The sequence below is a fragment of the Pseudophryne corroboree genome, chromosome 2 (assembly GCF_028390025.1).
Source record: "Pseudophryne corroboree isolate aPseCor3 chromosome 2, aPseCor3.hap2, whole genome shotgun sequence".
Taxonomy (NCBI): Eukaryota; Metazoa; Chordata; class Amphibia; order Anura; family Myobatrachidae; genus Pseudophryne; species Pseudophryne corroboree.
The window spans coordinates 213,586,708-213,605,282 of record NC_086445.1 but is presented as its reverse complement, the minus strand read 5'-3'; the positions used below and the strand labels follow the sequence as shown (position 1 = coordinate 213,605,282).

Here is an 18,575-nt window from a genome sequence, read left to right as displayed (position 1 = left end):
AACAACCAACCAGCTTCTGTCATTTATCTAGCACAGTCTTTGAAATGACAGATGCCGATTGGTTAATTTGGACAACTACTCCATTTTATCTCTCTTCAAGGTTTCATACATCTTCCCCATAAAGGGAAAAGGAGGTGGTGTTGGCTGAATCCAATGTTAGAGTGTTGTGTATTTCCCTGCAGCGCTAGTAACAGGTAGGCGTTTACTGCAAGTCTGCAACCCTTTGTGAGTCACTGTCTACAAAGCAATGTCCTCAACATAGACATTCCGGCTCATAGCTCACCAGATGGGTTTCTGCGTGCCTCTGAATTAATAGCCAAAAACTATGAACCAGGTTGTAAACCCTCAGACAATGTAAGAGGTCTGCCTCCATTACATTACACTTTAGGCAAGCTGAAGGAAGCAAAACACCCATGAGGAACCTCAATCTTTGGGTTATGAAACACATTCAGAAGTAACTCCACATAAGTGCTAGCTATCAACGGCTTGCAGGAACATTAAATGCTTGAACAATGTCCGCCAGAGTCAGTGATGGAAATTAACCATTTAGCCATCCCCATATTGATCTCCACATGCTCAATTACTACCCTTAGGAAATAATGATGACTGGATAAGGTTTTGGTAAAGGGTGGAGTTTGGAACAAAAGTCTTTCCAAAGAGTTTTTCCAATCAGAATCCAGAAATTCAGAGAGGCCTTTTATCACAAGCATTTATGAGAAACTTTATCTTTGAAAAGTTGAAAGAATGGGAAGCTATGCTTATACTCCAGATTCTGGTCCAGAGGGAGGTGGATAGATTTATGTGCATTATCAAGGTCCATCTTTTTCAAAGACTATGCCAAACCAATCTAGTGGTCCAAATATGCATATTGTCTTTCAAGTCTTCAGGAATCATCTGGTCATGCTGGTATACTGTACTGTCAATGCCATTTAGCCAGTCACTAAGATAATGAAGAATGGCCACATGATTGTAGTCGACAACAAATGGGAAGTTGATACCCCCATTAGAGTAAGATTAGAACAGCTTCCACACATTCATTCTGGAGTGACCACCTCTCCAAAGGAACTGACAAAAGATTGCATTAATGCATGATATGAGAATAGGAGATGATTCCAGACTCAAATCTCAACTATTGATAGCTGTACTTGCATTTAATTGATAAAGTTTGGCATCGTTCCTTTGATATCAGGACACACAAATAGGGGAAAAGGACCAAATAGAATGAGAGACACCCAGTGTCGGACTGAGGCATAAAGGGCTCACCGGGGAAAATGCAGTGGTAGGGGCCCATGTTTAGCGGTGTGGCCAGCCGCCACATTGGTTTGCCTAACCATGAGAGAGTGCATGGTCTGGGCCCCTTGCGAAATATATATATACAGGTTGAGTATCCCATATCCAAATATTCCGAAATACGGAATATTCCGAAATACGGACTTTTTTGAGTGAAAGTGAGATAGTGAAACCTTTGTTTTTTGATGGCTCAATGTATACAAACTTTGTTTAATACACAAAGTTATAAAAAATATTGTATTAAATGACCTTCAGGCTGTGTATATAAGGTGTATATGAAACATAAATGAATTGTGTAAATGTACACACACTTTGTTTAATGCACAAAGTTATTACAAATATTGGCTAAACTTACCTTCAGGCTGTGTGTATAAGGTGTATATAAAACATAAATGCATTCTGTGCTTGCGCCATGATATCTCATTATGGTATGCAATTATTCCAAAATACGGAAACATCCGATATCCAAAATACCTCTGGTCCCAAGCATTTTGGATAAGGGATACTCAACCTGTAGTAAATACTGCTCATGCATGATAATGTACCAGAGTAATACACCATAATCATGTGCAGTATAAGGTAACATGTATAATGTACAATTCAAGTGCACAGTCTGGAACCTGATCCATAGGGCCTCAGTCAGTGACAGAAACTAGCTCCGGATGCCCCTCTTGCTGTCCCTCAATAGCTACCCGGAGATCTTCACCATCACCTTCCACTAGACTGAGGGACAAAGTGGGTCATTCCTAGTTGATCACTCGCTAGCTACTTTTTACAGCGCTGCGATCAGATAGTCGGCGCCTATAGGGGAGTGTATTTTTGCTTTGCAAGTGTGCAAACGCCTGTGCAGCCGAGCTCTGCAAAAACATTTTGTGCAGTTTCTGAGAAGGTCTGAACTTACTCAGCCCTTGCGATCACTTTAGCCTGTCTGGTCCCGGAATTGACGTCAGACACCCGCCCTGCAAACGCCTGGACACGCCTGCATTTTCCCAACCACTCCCAGAAAACGGTCAGTTGACACCCATAAACGCCTTCTTCCTGTCAATCTCCTTGCGATCGGCTATGCAAATGGATTCTTCATTAAATTCATTGCTCAGCAACAATCCGCTTTGTATCCATGCGATGCACCTGCACATTGCGGTGCATACGCATGTGCAGTAGTGACCTGATCGCTGCGCTGCAAAAACAGCAGCGTGCGAACAGGTCGGAATGACCCCCAAATACAATTAATGCTAACTTTAACTAATACATTTATACGAGACCTTTGTACAAATGAAAGGATAATACAGCCAAATACTGTACTTTGTGGCATTGTCAAGGTCTCTCTTCCGTGATCTTTCCGTTAATTCAAAAGATAAGATCATAGTGAAGGGACAACACTGTGAGAAGACTGAACAATGCCTCCAGCCCTAAGCAGGAGAGGTTGAGGGGCCTTTTGGACCAAGGGAGCCCAGATAATGACATTTTATTATCTCAGATATCACCAATCAGATTTATGAGTGGATTTATATTATAGCATAAAAAAAAACTAGAGAGCTTGGAGATTAGCTGTTACAATGGCGCTGGTATACAATAGCCCATATGCAGTTACATTTGGAGACAGAGTCAACATGAACAACATTCTGAATGATTTTTACACGGAGGGAGATGTATCAAACCTTCAAGTGAGATAAAGTGTAGAAGTTGCTCATAGCAACCAATCAGCCGATAGCTATCATGTATCTATCACGTCTTTAAAATGACAGTTAAAAGCTGATTAGTTGCCATGGCCAACTTCTCCAGTGAAGGATTGATAGAACCCCCCCCCCCCATAATTTGCATAGAATGTTGGCTGGTGGTCACTGCTGTACCAAAAATACATACATGGGGGGGGATCTTCCGTATGCCGGCGGTCGGGCTCCCGGCGCTCAGTATACCGGCGCCGGGAGCCCGACAGCCGGCATACCGACACTTATTTTCCCTCGTGGGGGTCCACGACCCCCATAGAGGGAGAATAAAATAGTGTGGCGCGCGTAGCGCGCCACCGTGCCCGTAGCGTGGCGAGCGCAGCGAGCCCGCAAGGGGCTCATTTGCGCTCGCCACGCTGTCGGTAAGCCGGCGGTCGGGCTCCCGGCGCCGGCATGCTGGTCACCGGGAGCCCGACCGCCGGCCAGCCGTAGTGAACCCATGGGGGGGATGTATAACATTTTGGAGAGAGATAAAGTGGAGAGCAATAAAGTACCAACCAATCAGCTTCTAGCTATAATTTTTTTTTACCACAGCCTGCAACATGGCAGTTAGAAACTGATTGGCTGGTACTTTATCTCTCTCCAACTCTCCAACCTTTGATAGATCTCCCCCAAAGTATGTTGCAGCAGAACTGCAATTACATCAACAAATCGTTATGAAGTAATTAAAGTATTACAAATAAGGTTCATTCTCGATAGGCAACAAAGGGGGGGATTCAGTTTCCGGCGAAGTGTGCGAATTGCCATTGCTGCTGCGTTTAACTGTCAGCAACGGCAGCCCTTCTCGCACCCTCTGATCGGCCGATTCACACCCCGATTCACTCAAAAGTGCTTGCTACCCTATGGGGTAGCAAACACTTTTGAGCATGATCCCACTGCTGTAAAGTGCCGGTGGGTGCCACACAGAGTTGCCCACCAATTGAATTCCAAAGAATATTTTTGATAATATTGTTTAAAGTATTATTAGTATTGATGTTCATGATGATGATTATAATACAGGCACACCACTGATTTTCCGCCACCCTTGGTTCTAACACTGTGTCGGATTAACCATTTTGCTGGACAGCCGGTAGTAATTTGCTGCAGCTGCTGACACTGGGAGGAGTAGTCAAATCTATCTGATAGCACACAGCCTTCTGGGAGTTGTAGTGTGTCTGGGGCGCGCACATCCCTTTTTAGAACTCAGCAATCATGCAGAAGCAATATAACTCCCGAAGTTCTCTGAGGCGGGCTTTGGAAGCGCTGTCCTGCTCCTCTTATTCCTTCTTACAATTTTCTATTGGGCCACATGTAAGCATGCACGGGTACACCACTGATTCCCCCACCCACCACCCCGGCAGAATAAATCTCCCCTGCAGTCTAACCCTAACCCCCCTTCCCAAAGCCTGATGTGTCCAGATTAAAAAAGGTGCCAGACCATCAGTTGCCATAAAATTATTTGTGTTCCTGTAATAATAATATTTGTAATAAAAATCATCATCATCATCATTATAATATTTAAACGCTGTTTTTAATCAATATAGATGGGCTGGAGTCCTCCCCGGTATATTATTTCCAACAAATGTGTCCGACAACTAAATAGCAGTACAGTGAGGGCCATTGCATAAGAACACCAATATAATACGTCAAGCATGTATTCTCCAGTCAAGATCAGTTACCAGGTGGCATAAAAATGTCACATGACTGTAGTGTCACAGCAGCACCTGTTCAGCTGACGGCCCCCAATCACCGTCCTAACATGGCCTGGACAGTGCTGGTGTGTGTTAGGTCTGATTATAGACTTGCAGTCTGTGCAGTTAATAAAAAGCATTCTGTTTGCTGGCCATACTATGTAAATGTGTCAATCTGTACAATGCAAATTATATGAAGAATACATTTTTATACAGGTTGAGTATCCCATATCCAAATATTCCGAAATACGGAATATTCCGAAATACGGACTTTTTTGGGTGAGAGTGAGATAGTAAAACCTTTGTTTTTTGATGGCTCAATGTACACAAACTTTGTTTAATACACAAAGTTATTAATAATATTGTATTAAATGACCTTCAGGCTGTGTGTATAAGGTGTATATGAAACATAAATGAATTGTGTGAATGTAGACACACTTTGTTTAATGCACAAAGTTATAAAAAATATTGGCTAAAATGACCTTCAGGCTGAGTGTATAAGGTGTATATGAAACATAAATGCATTCTGTGCTTAGACTTAGGTCCCATCACCATTATATCTCTTTATGGTATCTATTTATTCCAAAATACGGAAAAATCCGATATCCAAAATACCTCTGGTCCCAAGCATTTTGGATAAGGGATACTCAACCTGTACTATTCTTTGGTATTTGACTGTACAATGAGTTTTGCTATCTTTGAAAGGGATGTAGTCAAAATGCCGCCAAACGGGATCCCAACTGTCGAAATACAGATGCCGGAATCCCGAACGATGGCATAATGCCACCGTTAAAATCCCTATAGAGCTCAGGATCCCAGCGTCAAAATACAGACGCCCGGAATCCCGATCCATCTTCCAGCGGGACGCGCTCACGTGCTGTCGCCTGGGGGGGTTAGGTTTAGGTATTAGAAGAGGGTTAGTGTTAGGGTGCAGGGACGGGAAGGATAGGATGGGGAGGGGGGATAGGCACTTAGCAGGGGAGGTTAGGGTTAGGCATCAAGCGGGGAGGGTTAGATTTAGGCAGTGGGGAAGGGAGCGTTAGGGTTAGGCACCACTGGGGAGGATTACAGTTAGGCACCACCAGGAAGATTTGGGTTGGGCACACATAAGGGAGGGTTAGGGTAGTGGGCAGGGGAGGATTAGGGAACTTTTGGAGGGGCTGTCGGGATTCTGATAGCGGGTTGCTGTCCATCGAAATACGTTCTGTAGATCTCAGTAAACACTTATTTTTCAATGAAACTAAGCTCTGATAAATTGATTATCTGGTGATAGACATATTTTTCCATCAACTTTAACAGCATACTGAAGGTGACTATAATAGGAGAATACATGGAAAATACATCACAGTGCTAAACGTGAGGAAAAGCATTTGTTACTTGTTATTGCAGTGCGTAGCAGTGAGAATCACAGGAAACAATGACGTGTATTGTAAAACAACAAAGAAGAATGTCAGTATGGATTTTCATACTAATCAGGGTGGTTGTAAAGATTCCAGTAAAAGTATGGTTTGTGTTTCAAACACCGTGAATCAATAAGTCATTACAAAAGATAGTATAATATAGCCTAGCCTAACATAGTATGGGGAGAGAGGCACCCAGACAAGAGGAGAGACATGAACAGAAACATCTGGGTACAAACGGAAATCTGAGTTGTGCCAGGTTTGTAAAGGAATTGGGGGAGGGGGGGGGGGGGTCTGCTGATACCATTCTCAGCTCATACAACACTCTACAAGTTTTTATAAACCTCCCCCTTTGCTTTGGGTCTTGGTACACACTGGTAGGTTATCTATAGATCCCTCCCGTACAGATAACAAACATCCAGGGAGGAATGTAGTAGGGTGTGAGAATAAGAAAGTGAGGGATTATGGGAGAGTTCTCCTGTTTTTTTTAAAGTGGCAATCATTTACATGGCAAAACGAGGTTGATTTTGCCATATAAATGATTGCCACTTAAAAAAAAACAGCAGAACTCTCACAAAATCTCTCACTTTCTGATTCTCACACTCTATTACAATCCCCCCCACCTCCCCCTTCCCCAGTGTATAATTCTCTACTGAGTCCATTCTAAACAAAAAGTACAACTTTTCCAAATATAAGGACATTGGGGGCCAGTCCTTATCCAATCTAGAAAATAAAAAATTCTGCCTGCAGCACTAATTGCTAATAACAATTTCTGACACCATTTTGCACTCTCTGACCCTCCAGAAACACCCAGAAACACCCATTTGGGGTTTAGTTGGGCAGAAATTCTTAAGTTGTTTTATTACTAATATGTACGGATTGCAGTACACCGCCCATTTTCTTCTACCACTACCGTACAGACGTGGTAGTTCCGATTTCTGGGAAAATCAATTTGGTGGTTTGGCTCCAGGTAAACTTACTGACTATGCATAAAAGATTGCTATCTAGGCGGATCAAAGGCATGGTAATATATATATTATTTACATGTCCTGCAGCTCCTGTCACCAGTGGGGGGGCCAGCCAGAGAGTGCATACACCACACAGATGTAGTGTATAGTGCAGGGGCGTAGCGAGGGCGGCGACGGTGGAGCTCATGCTCTAGACGCCAGCCTCCGGCAAGGGCGCCGCTATCCCGCCAGTAGGTATATACTGTGGCGCTAGTAGTATGTCACAGTGCTTGGCAGAGGGATGGATGCTCTCCCCAACACCCCCAGCATAATAAAGTTTTTGTCTTTGGCACAGCATGCAACGTCATGACGTCCGTGCGCTGTGACTGAAGAACAGGAGAAGCCATGGCTGCAGCGACGAGGGGCTCAGCACTGATCCAGGACGAGGGCAGGAGGGGTAAGAGTAGCTGCTGGAGAGACACAGAGGGGGAGGAAGCTATGGGGAGATGCAAGGGGGGGGGGGTGCAGGCAGCTATGCGGTAAGAAGACACGGGGTGGGGCAGCCATGGGAAGTCATGGGGGTTGGCGCCATGGGGAAACACGGGGGGGCTGCCATGCGGAGACAAGACACGGAGGGAGGCAGCCATGGGAAGACACAGGGGGGAGGCAGCCATGGGGAGACACAGGGGCAGGGGCAGCCATGTGGAGACAAGACACAGGGCAGGAGGCAGCCATAGGGAGACACAGAGGGGAAGCAGCTATGGGGAGACACACCTTTAATTTAACCCAACATGCACACTTGGGGGAAGGGGCGCGCCATAGCACGTACGCGCTCCGGGTGCCGTGGCTATGCGCTACACCTCTGAGTTATACAGAAAGTAGGAGACTGCTTCAGACATTGACCATCTGCGTATGATACAGTGAAATGCTGTATGTAGAGTACATCCCAGCAAATCAGTGTTAAACAATGACAACAACTGGCTGGCGGGACCTGACAATACTTTATTACTGTGTTTTCATCCAGTGTAATGTAACACTCTAATCTGTCCATCATAGGAAGGAGACCGCCGGTCACATAACTACATCCCATTATAAGCTATGATGGACAGATTAGAGTATTACATTACACTGGAATAAAAAATGCCATGCACTTTAATGGCTGCATCTCCTGGCAGATTAGTTAACACTATCCTATCCAGTTCTTTATTTTTCCCATAATACTGTATTTGATGATGTATCACAGGATGTTTAGGGTAGTAGCCAAGGATCTATGACTGTAAGAGGGCCCAGACCTTTCCTATTCAAACGCAGTGGGGTAAAGGGACATTTGGAGCAAATTGATTATTGTATTATATAACCAAAGTGTAGATACACCAGCGTCCAAAAAGGAGATTATTTCCATTGGTGATAAGAATTGTAAGAAGTATGTGAGTGTGAGGCATTGCCTAGGGCCCATGGTAGGATGAACCCACTACTTACTAAGAAGTCTTGTTTAAGAGATGAGCAGTAATGAGATGAGAATGAAAAATACTGAAATATTCTTATATATACACACTAGGTCTGCTCACCAATACAGCTACAATGCAAGTAACCTGGTATGATGTACTGTATTCAATCAGTCGCACAAAACACTAATTATTGTGTGCCTACATTGTCCAGTGTGCATCAGTAATATTCTAATATGTCAAGATGATAATTTTGCAATATGATTAAAATGATTGTAATTAGTATAAATAGTATATGGCGGACACAGTCACGGTAAGGGGTGTCCTGAGGATATTAATAATACAAGAAGAAGAATATTAATAATACTTACTTGATGAGGCAGGATCTATGCAGAACCAAACACAAAGCAGCTTTCCTTCCCAAGACACAATCCAGTGTGATAACTGTACATCACAGCCCTGACAATGCCAGCAGAGGCGTACAGCTGGCACACTACCCTGCCCCTTGTGGGTCACACCCAGAGCCACGTGGAAAGCATTGAATCTGCAGACAGATTGCAGTGGAAGAAGTTTGTGGTGTATCACATGCCTCCTCAGCCTCTGTCTCCTGGTACCTCAGGCAAGATGTTTTACCATCAAAGCAAGCTGTAAGGAGGAGACTGTCCTGCTCAACTACTAATCAGACATCCTAGCAAATAACATGTTTGTTGGTAGGCTGTGAGAGCTTGACCACCAAAGCTTTGTATCCACTGGCATTAAATGAAGCAAAGCGTATGTAAAAATGTGAAAATAAAAATCCTTGTACTAAAACTAGATTATATACTCTATATACAGTATTTGCATTTCATTGCTCCAAATGTCTCTTGTTCCATGTCCGTTCCTCTGATGTGCAAGAATACTTGTGTATATGGCAAACACACAGCAAACATGCACATAAATACAGTGTTTTTTATTCGGGTGGCAAATGTGTAGGGGGGAGGCTGGGGTGAGACACTCCCAAACTGCATAATGCAGGAGAGGTCATGATGATGCAGTTTGTGCAAATTATGTAATCACGCCCCCTCCCATCCACTGCCCTAGTGAGATGGATAGGATAGGGGAGGATGTACTTCTTTCTGGGAATCTGGGAGGATTTACTGATACACAACAGGAATAATGTACACAGGTACATATAGTGAAATTGGGTGATTTTTAGCTCAAAGCAGCTCACTTTTGGCATTTTGAGCTACTTCGAGCTCAAACTCGGCCAGTGTGTATGGGCGGGCGATGAGCGGTGAGCGCTGATGCCGTCCGTCGGGCTGTTTTAACAGCCAAGTGAACAACAGTCTCCTAATGTGGAAAGAGCTTCACCGCCCCCCCGTGAACATCGCTGGTCACAGGGCATACATGCCGACATCCTGGCTGCTCTCTCCGGGAGAGAGCAGCCAGGTTGGCTCAGCAGGGGGGCGGGGTTATGACACGGATAGGGGGCGGGGCGGAGGCAAAACAGGGGCGGGCGGAGGCAGAACAGGGGAGGGGTTATCACGGCACTTCATTTAAGCCACGCCTCCTGCTATGTAATGCTGCGATTACCGGCATTATACAGCAGGGGGCGTTGCTACGATGACGCGATTCAGCAAGAATCGCGTCATCGACTGCCCGGACCGCCCACTTTACTCACTAAGTGGGCGGCCGGGCAGGGGGGCCCCTAAAAAATCGGGAGACTTGCCTGCTCTTCCGGGGGGGCGGGAGGGTCACCCGATTTTCGGGAGCCTCCCGCCCATTCCGGGAGAGTAGGCAAGTATGGCACAGGGAAGATAGCTCAGTGTGTATGCACTGAGCTATTTTCCTGCCAGTGATGTTCACAATAATCGCTGTGCATAAACGCTGGGCAAAAACGCCCGGTGTGTATGCACCATAACAATTATTTTGCTTCTGGAAAAAATCCATTAAATCATCATCTATTGTATATACAGTAAGCCATTTTTAGTATAGCTAGGCAGGCCTTCTCTCTGTCCAGGCCCAGGTCTCCCCCTGATAGCGGACCTGTGCACTTGCATGCATGTTTAGCAGAACCACGTTGACAATTTCTGGCTTTTTTCTGATGCATGATGTGCAGTTTGCAAACAGCAGCTTGATACACTGCATGTATTGTATTTCTATTCGGCAAACTTGCACGGTTTACAAATTGCACATAAAAAAAACACACTGCAAGTTAGAAAATCTTGCTGATAATGTTGAATTATTAATAAACTTCAAAAGAACATTGCCATCCAGTGGACACATTCCATTGATTATACGAGTATCCAAATAATACCTGGCCAACACTTCCCATAGACGCTATTCTGATAAGTAGTGAGAAACATTTTACATGGGGAAATTATATTTTATTATTATTAATATTTTTGATTGGTCGATGACATAATGGGTGTGTAAAATGGGTTTAAGTAGCAAAATAATAGAATCAGCCCTTTAGTGTGGTATAATAAGCACGCTACGTACATTGGAGCAACAGAAAAGTGAAAATGGGTTGGGATCAATATGCCGGCGGTCAGGATGCCAGCGGTCAGAATACCAACTGCGGCATCCCAATGCTCATAATCCCGATAGGGGAAGATAAGTATACTTACAATGGTTCCCAAACCGGGATCCGGTCTGAAGATCGACACTGTCTAGGTCGACAGTGTTTAGGTTGACCACTATAGGTCGACAGTCACTAGGTCGACAGGGTTGGAAGGTCGACAGGGTTTCTAGGTCGACATGTGCTGGGTCGACAGGTCAAAAGGTCGACATGAGTTTTTCACTTTTTCTTCTTTTTTTTAAACTTTTTCATACTTAACGATCCACGTGGACTACGATTGGAACGGTAATCTGTGCCGAGCGAAGTGAGGTATCTTGCCAGAAGCATGGCGAGCGAAGCGAGCCATGCAAGGGGACACGGTGCACTAATTCGGCTTCCCGGTCACTGTACGCAGAAAACGACACCAAAAAACAACAACTCATGTCGACCTTTTGACCTGTCGACCTAGAAACCCTGTCGACCTAGAAACCCTGTCGACCTTCCAACCCTGTCGACTTAGTAATTGTCGACCTAAACATTGTCGATCTAGACACTGTCGATTTGATGATCCACCCCAAGCCCTCCCTTCCTGCAGCCTAGGCTGATACATTGGTGCCACCATCGCAAATCGGAACATGTCGCAGACAGGGGCGGATTTAGGGGTGAGGACGCCCCTAGGCACAACAGTAACGGTCGCCTCCGGCCTGCCTAATTTTGTTGTTTGGGTATAAGCCCTCATTTGATGATAGCCAATTTAATAGAATAATAAAGAAAAAAGCCACTATAACCTTTTTTTATTATTTTTAACTACAGTATATTTACTAAGTTGGACAGCTTACATCAGGGATGGGGAACCTTCGGCCCTACAGCTGTTGCTGATCTACACATCCCATCATGCCCTGCAACAGTTTTAGCATGGCCAAATAGCAAAACTGTAGCAAGGCATGCTGGTATGTGTAGTTCAATAACAGTTGGAGGGCCAAAGGTTCTCCACCCTGACTTATAGGGTCAGTATGGGCATGTTCGACCCATTTACACTCCATTCAAGATGGCATAAGGTACAGTACAGTGGAAATATTTAGCAGTTACTGGTACTTTTTAGGCTGACAGTACCAACATAAGCATCCAAGTGCCGCCCCCAAACAAGTGCCGCACCTAGGCATGTGCCTCACATGCCTAATGGGAAGTTTGCCTTTGGTCGCTGAGTCTGAGTGCCTTTTTGACCCAGCAGACTGAGTATCTCTCCTGGGATGCAGAGGGCTCTCCAGTAGCAAGTATGATTGCAACTGCTAATTTATGCGCGCCCAGAAAATGGCATCTGAATGGCCATGACACGCCTGCGTTTGGTCGACCACTCCCCATTGCCACCCCCAATCGCTGTCTTCTTGTCACTCACTCTGCAACTAATTTCTCGTTGCAACCGCTACAGCAATACAATCGCTGCGCGTGCGCACTGCGGCTCATATGCATGTGTTGCAAGACAACATCGACTGATTTGCTTACAATAGCCGCCTTGCGACCGGATCTGAATCAGGCCCTAAGTGTCACAGGACATCACACAAGGCAGCATATGAACTCTCAGGAAAGTATATAAGGAAACTATGGGGGGGGAGATGTATCAAACATTTGAGAGAGATATAGTGGAGTAGTGGGCCATAGCAACCAATCAGCTAGTAACTGTCATTTTTTTAGACTGTTCTAGATAAAAGATTGGTTGCCGTAGGCAACTTCTCCAACTCTTGAAGATTTGATATGTCTCCCATTCTATAGGAGCATTAACATTATCATTATTGGTCTACACCCCATCGGGTAGCAGTCACATAACTTTGAGAATATTTTATTCAGTCAGCCCATAATATATTGTCTCATTGTAATAATAGTAATAGGTAGTTATTGCATGTCACACTGTATATTATATTTGCATGTATGCATTGGATAACAAATCCACATTGTATCTGCCTACAGCTGTGTGCTGTGTCCTCATCATTGACCTCACAGGCCCAGTACAATGGGCTCACACAGACCAAGCAGTCTGTGGATGCATGATGCTGGACAGTGGGTGAGAAGACAGTCCAGTCCAGTCATGGGACTGCTGTAGGAAGGTTATTTGTTAGGGGAGGAGGGGTCACTGCTCACCACTGCAGTATGAAAGCTGTCATGTTAGCACCCTCAGACTTCAGTGCATCTCAGATTCCCAGCCCTTACCATGAATAGCTCAGGGTAAGTGTTTATTACGACTTGTTTTTCATGGACTTTCTGATGATTATGATTCAGAGGTGGATGCAGTGTACACAGCAGCTGAGTCTTTGGATACAGCTGCTGTGTGTAAATATGTAATGCTGCAGGAGGCGTGCTTCTGTGATCGGCCGTTGCGTCGGAAGACGCAGCATCGGATCATCTGCAAGAATATCAGTCATCTGAGTAACCCTAAGGTTCTGTGCATGCGCAGTCCTTTAGCTATCAGTGTCGTACACAAAACATCGACACTGACTCGGGCCCTATGTCATTTATTCTAGTGTTACATTACAAAAATGATGTTATAACCCCTGTGCTGATGCTCCTCATATCTATAAACGAAAGAGTAAGGAAACACCTCTCTGGTTCCCTGTGGGCATAGAAGCAAGCTCTACGGGTACTGTGGGTGCTTGTATTTGTCATACCTGTCACATTTTACTAATCTCTAGGAGATGCCATAGGAAAGTTCCAAAGGAAGGGTGCAGTGTGCGTGGTGATGTAATTCTCGTCATCATGTCATCACACAGACTAGGGTATTCAATTATCCGCAAATTCGCGGCAATCGGGCGAAAATTGCCGCGAAAACGCTCCGTTTTTCGACCTATTTAATTCCAAACGGGTTTCACGTGAAAGTTGTTGCAGTGAAAAGTGTAGGTGAAAATGGGGAAATCAGTCTGTACCCCAAAAAATGCTAAACTAACATAGGAAAACAGAAGAGAAGTGTGTTAGAGATCACATTAGAGCGTTTTTGGGGACTTAAATTGTGTGAAATGGCTGTTATATGCATTTTTTTTTTTAATGCAAAAAAATGATAGAAAGCAAGTTTTTTTGAGCAAAATAAATGCTCTCATTAAATTTGGGGTACATGAAAATGGGTATAAGTATATATTTGGGTCATTTTAAGGTACTTTAAAAAAAAAGTGGAAACAGACCGAATACTCCCATCTGCAAGCCTAAAAACAACTGTCCCACTCATAAAGCACCCCAATATACCTGTCCCATACCTTGAACCCCAATTTCCATCACGTTGTACTTTTTCACCCCAAAAATGACATGTCATTATTGGCCAATTAAAAATAATTAAAAACTTCAATGTGCCTAATTAGTCATTAAGGGGGGTGTCCCAGGAGTTCTGTACCATATCCAAACATTTTTACCTTAAAATAGTGACTTTTCCCAACTTTTCACCTGCTTCAGAGTAGGTGAAGTGAAATTAGTGAAAAAATGATCACCGATAAATTTTCCCGGAAAATTGAATAGGCTGTAATTGCGTTTCTCTGGAAAAGTCCGGTTTTTCGCGAGAAAACCGGACTTTTCACGCAAAAAGTCCGTTATCGCTGCTAATTGAATATACCCCATTGTGAGGAAGGGATAAGATGGTATGCACTGTGAATTGTATCATCATGACCCCGTCACACCCATCTCAATGGGAAAGTGGACGGGATCTGCGGGGTGGGCTACTTGTTAGAACTATGGAGTTAATGTAAAGAGTGGAAGAGTGGACCAGTGGCGAAGTTGCCCATAACAACTAATCAGCTTAGTGGACCAGTGGAGAAGTTGCCCATAGCAACCAATCAGCTTTCAGATATCAATTATCCAATAAATTCTATAAAAGTATAGGTAAAAGCTTATTGGTTGCTATGGGCAACATATCCACTCTTTACACGGCTTGTTACATCAGCCCTACCCAAGAGGAGTTTCCCGAGCATTCCAGGAGAGAAGGTAAGTATAGAGTTTGTGTAGCTGCTGCCTGTCCATGGCATCCTCCACTCATATGGGAGCGGGGTAATGTGAGCAACCCCAATTTTAAAAAGTTGTCTCCTATAAACGGTGGAACATTTTAAGACTGCAGGTTCAGGAAAAATAAGATTTTACTCACCAGTAAATCTATTTCTCGTAGTCCGTAGTGGATGCTGGGAACTCCGAAAGGACCATGGGGAATAGCGGCTCCGCAGGAGTCTGGGCACAACTAAAAGAAAGCTTTTAGACTACCTGGTGTGCACTGGCTCCTCCCACTATGACCCTCCTCCAAGCCTCAGTTAGGATACTGTGCCCGGAAGAGCTGACACAATAAGGAAGGATTTTGAATCCCGGGTAAGACTCATACTAGCCACACCAATCACACCGTACAACACGTGATACCATATCCAGTTAACAGTATGAAACAAAACTGAGCCTCTCAACAGATGGCTCATAACAATAACCCGTTATTAAACAATAACTATGTACAATTATTGCAGACAATCCGCACTAGGGACGGGCGCCCAGCATCCACTACGGACTACGAGAAATAGATTTACCGGTGAGTAAAATCTTATTTTCTCTAACGTCCTAGTGGATGCTGGGAACTCCGAAAGGACCATGGGGATTATACCAAAGCTCCCAAACGGGCGGGAGAGTACGGATGACTCTGCAGCACCGAATGAGAGAACTCAAGGTCCTCCTCAGCCAGGGTATCAAATTTGTAGAATTTTGCAAACGTGTTTGCCCCTGACCAAGTAGCAGCTCGGCAAAGTTGTAAAGCCGAGACCCCTCGGGCAGCCGCCCAAGATGAGCCCACCTTCCTTGTAGAATGGGCTTTAACTGATTTAGGACGCGGCAGTCCAACCGCAGAATGCGCCAGCTGAATTGTGCTACAAATCCAGCGAGCAATAGTCTGCTTAGAAGCAGGAGCACCCAGTTTGTTGGGTGCATACAGGATAAATAGCGAGTCAGTTTTCCTGACTCCAGCCGTCCTGGAAACATAAATTTTCAAGGCCCTGACTACGTCCAGCAACTTGGAATCCTCCACGTTACTAGTAGCCGCAGGCACTACAATAGGTTGGTTCAAGTGAAAAGCTGATTGGTATCAGCTTTTTACTTGAACCAACCTATTGTAGTGCCTTAGGGAGAAACTGGGGACGAGTCCTCAATTCTGCCCTATCCATATGGAAAATCAGATAAGGGCTTTTGCATGACAAAGCCGCCAATTCTGAAACACGCCTGGCCGAAGCCAAGGCCAATAACATGACCACTTTCCACGTGAGATATTTAAGATCCACGGTCTTCAGTGGTTCAAACCAATGTGATTTTAGGAAATTCAACACCACGTTGAGATCCCAGGGTGCCACTGGAGGCACAAAAGGGGGCTGAATATGCAGCACTCCTTTTGCAAATGTCTGAACTTCAGGTAGTGAAGCTAGTTCTTTTTGGAAGAAAATTGACAGAGCCGATATCTGCACCTTAATGGAGCCTAATTTTAGGCCCATAGACACTCCTGCCTGTAGGAAGTGCAGAAATCGACCCAGCTGAAATTCCTCTGTTGGGGCCTTATTGGCCTCACACCAAGCAACATATTTCCGCCATATGCGGTGATAATGTTTTACAGTTACATCTTTCCTGGCTTTAATCAGCGTAGGAATGACATCCTCCGGAATGCCTTTCTCCTTTAGGATCCGGTGTTCAACCGCCATGCCGTCAAACGCAGCCGCGGTAAGTCTTGGAACAGACAGGGCCCCTGCTGCAGCAGGTCCTGTCTGAGCGGCAGAGGCCATGGGTCCTCTGAGATCATCTCTTGAAGTTCCGGGTACCACGCTCTTCTTGGCCAATCCGGAACCACGAGTATTGTCCTAACTCCTCGTTTTCTTATTATTCTCAGTACCTTTGGTATGAGAGGCAGAGGAGGGAACACATAAACCGACTGGTACACCCACGGTGTCACTAGAGCGTCCACCGCTATCGCCTGAGGGTCCCTTGACCTGGCGCAATATCTCTCTAGTTTTTTGTTTAGGCGGGACGCCATCATGTCCACCTGTGGCCGTTCCCAACGATTTACAATCAGTGTGAAGACTTCTGGATGAAGTCCCCACTCTCCCGGGTGGAGATTGTGTCTGCTGAGGAAGTCTGCTTCCCAGTTGTCCACTCCCGGAATGAACACTGCTGACAGTGCTAACACGTGATTTTCCGCCCATCGGAGAATCCTTGTGGCTTCTGCCATCGCCGTCCTGCTTCTTGTGCCGCCCTGTCGGTTTACATGGGCGACTGCCGTGATGTTGTCTGATTGGATCAGTACCGGCTGGTTTTGAAGCAGGGATTTTGCCTGACTTAGGGCATTGTAAATGGCCCTCAGTTCTAGAATATTTATGTGTAGGGAAGTCTCCTGACTCGACCATAGTCCTTGGAAGTTTCTTCCCTGTGTGACTGCCCCCCAGCCTCGAAGGCTGGCATCCGTGGTCACCAGGACCCAGTCCTGTATGCCGAATCTGCGGCCCTCTAGAAGATGAGCACTCTGCAGCCACCACAGTAGAGACACCCTGGTTCTTGGAGACAGGGTTATTAGCCGATGCATCTGAAGATGCGATCCAGACCATTGGTCCAACAGGTCCCACTGAAAGATTCTGGCATGGAACCTGCCGAAAGGAATTGCTTCGTAAGAAGCCACCATCTTTCCCAGGACTCGCGTGCAGTGATGCACCGACACCTGTTTTGGTTTCAGGAGGTTTCTGACTAGAGACGACAGCTCCATGGCTTTTTCCTCTGGGAGAAACACTTTTTTCTGGACTGTGTCCAGAATCATTCCCAGGAACAGTAGACGTGTCGTCGGAACCAGCTGTGACTTTGGAATATTTAGAATCCAACCGTGCTGGTGTAGCACCTCCTGAGATAGTGCTACTCCTACCAACAACTGCTCCTTGGATCTCGCCTTTATTAGGAGATCGTCCAAGTATGGGATAATTAAAACTCCCTTTTTTCGAAGGAGTATCATCATTTCCGCCATTACCTTGGTAAACACCCTCGGTGCCGTGGACAGACCAAACGGCAGCGTCTGGAATTGGTAATGGCAATTCTGTACCGCAAATCTGAGGTACTCCTGGTGAGGATGGTAAATGGGGACATGCAGGTAAGCATCCTTGATGTCCAGGGATACCATGTAATCCCCCTCGTCTAGACTTGCAATAACCGCCCTGAGCGATTCCATCTTGAACTTGAATTTTTTTATGTATGTGTTCAAGGATTTCAAATTTAAAATGGGTCTCACCGAACCATCCGGTTTCGGTACCACAAACAGTGTGGAATAGTAACCCCGTCCTTGTTGAAGTAGGGGCACCTTGACTATCACGCGCTGGGAATACAGCTTGTGAATTGCCTCTAGCACAGCCTCCCTGTCCGAGGGAGTTGCTGGCAAGGCTGATTTGAGGAAACGGCGGGGAAGGGGGGGGGAGACGCCTCGAATTCCAGCTTGTACCCCTGAGATACTACTTGAAAGATCCAGGGATCCACCTGTGAGCGAGCCCACTGATCGCTGAAATTTTTGAGGCGGCCCCCCACCGTACCTGGCTCCGC

The 18,575-nt window shown here is 45.3% G+C and overlaps 1 protein-coding gene across 2 annotated transcripts in view; it reads right to left on the bottom strand.

The window, feature by feature from the left end:
- Positions 1-18,575, bottom strand: part of AVIL (advillin) — a 176,611-nt gene that overhangs the window by 153,066 nt on the left and 4,970 nt on the right. Inside the window, exon 1 of one of the 2 annotated variants that reach the window (XM_063952297.1) lies at positions 8,851-9,032. The exons of the other annotated variant lie outside the window; for it this stretch is intronic. The gene's annotated coding sequence lies outside the window, so the exon portion shown is untranslated. Of the gene's footprint in view, positions 1-8,850; positions 9,033-18,575 lie in introns of those variants that run through there. 2 annotated transcript variants of the gene reach the window in all.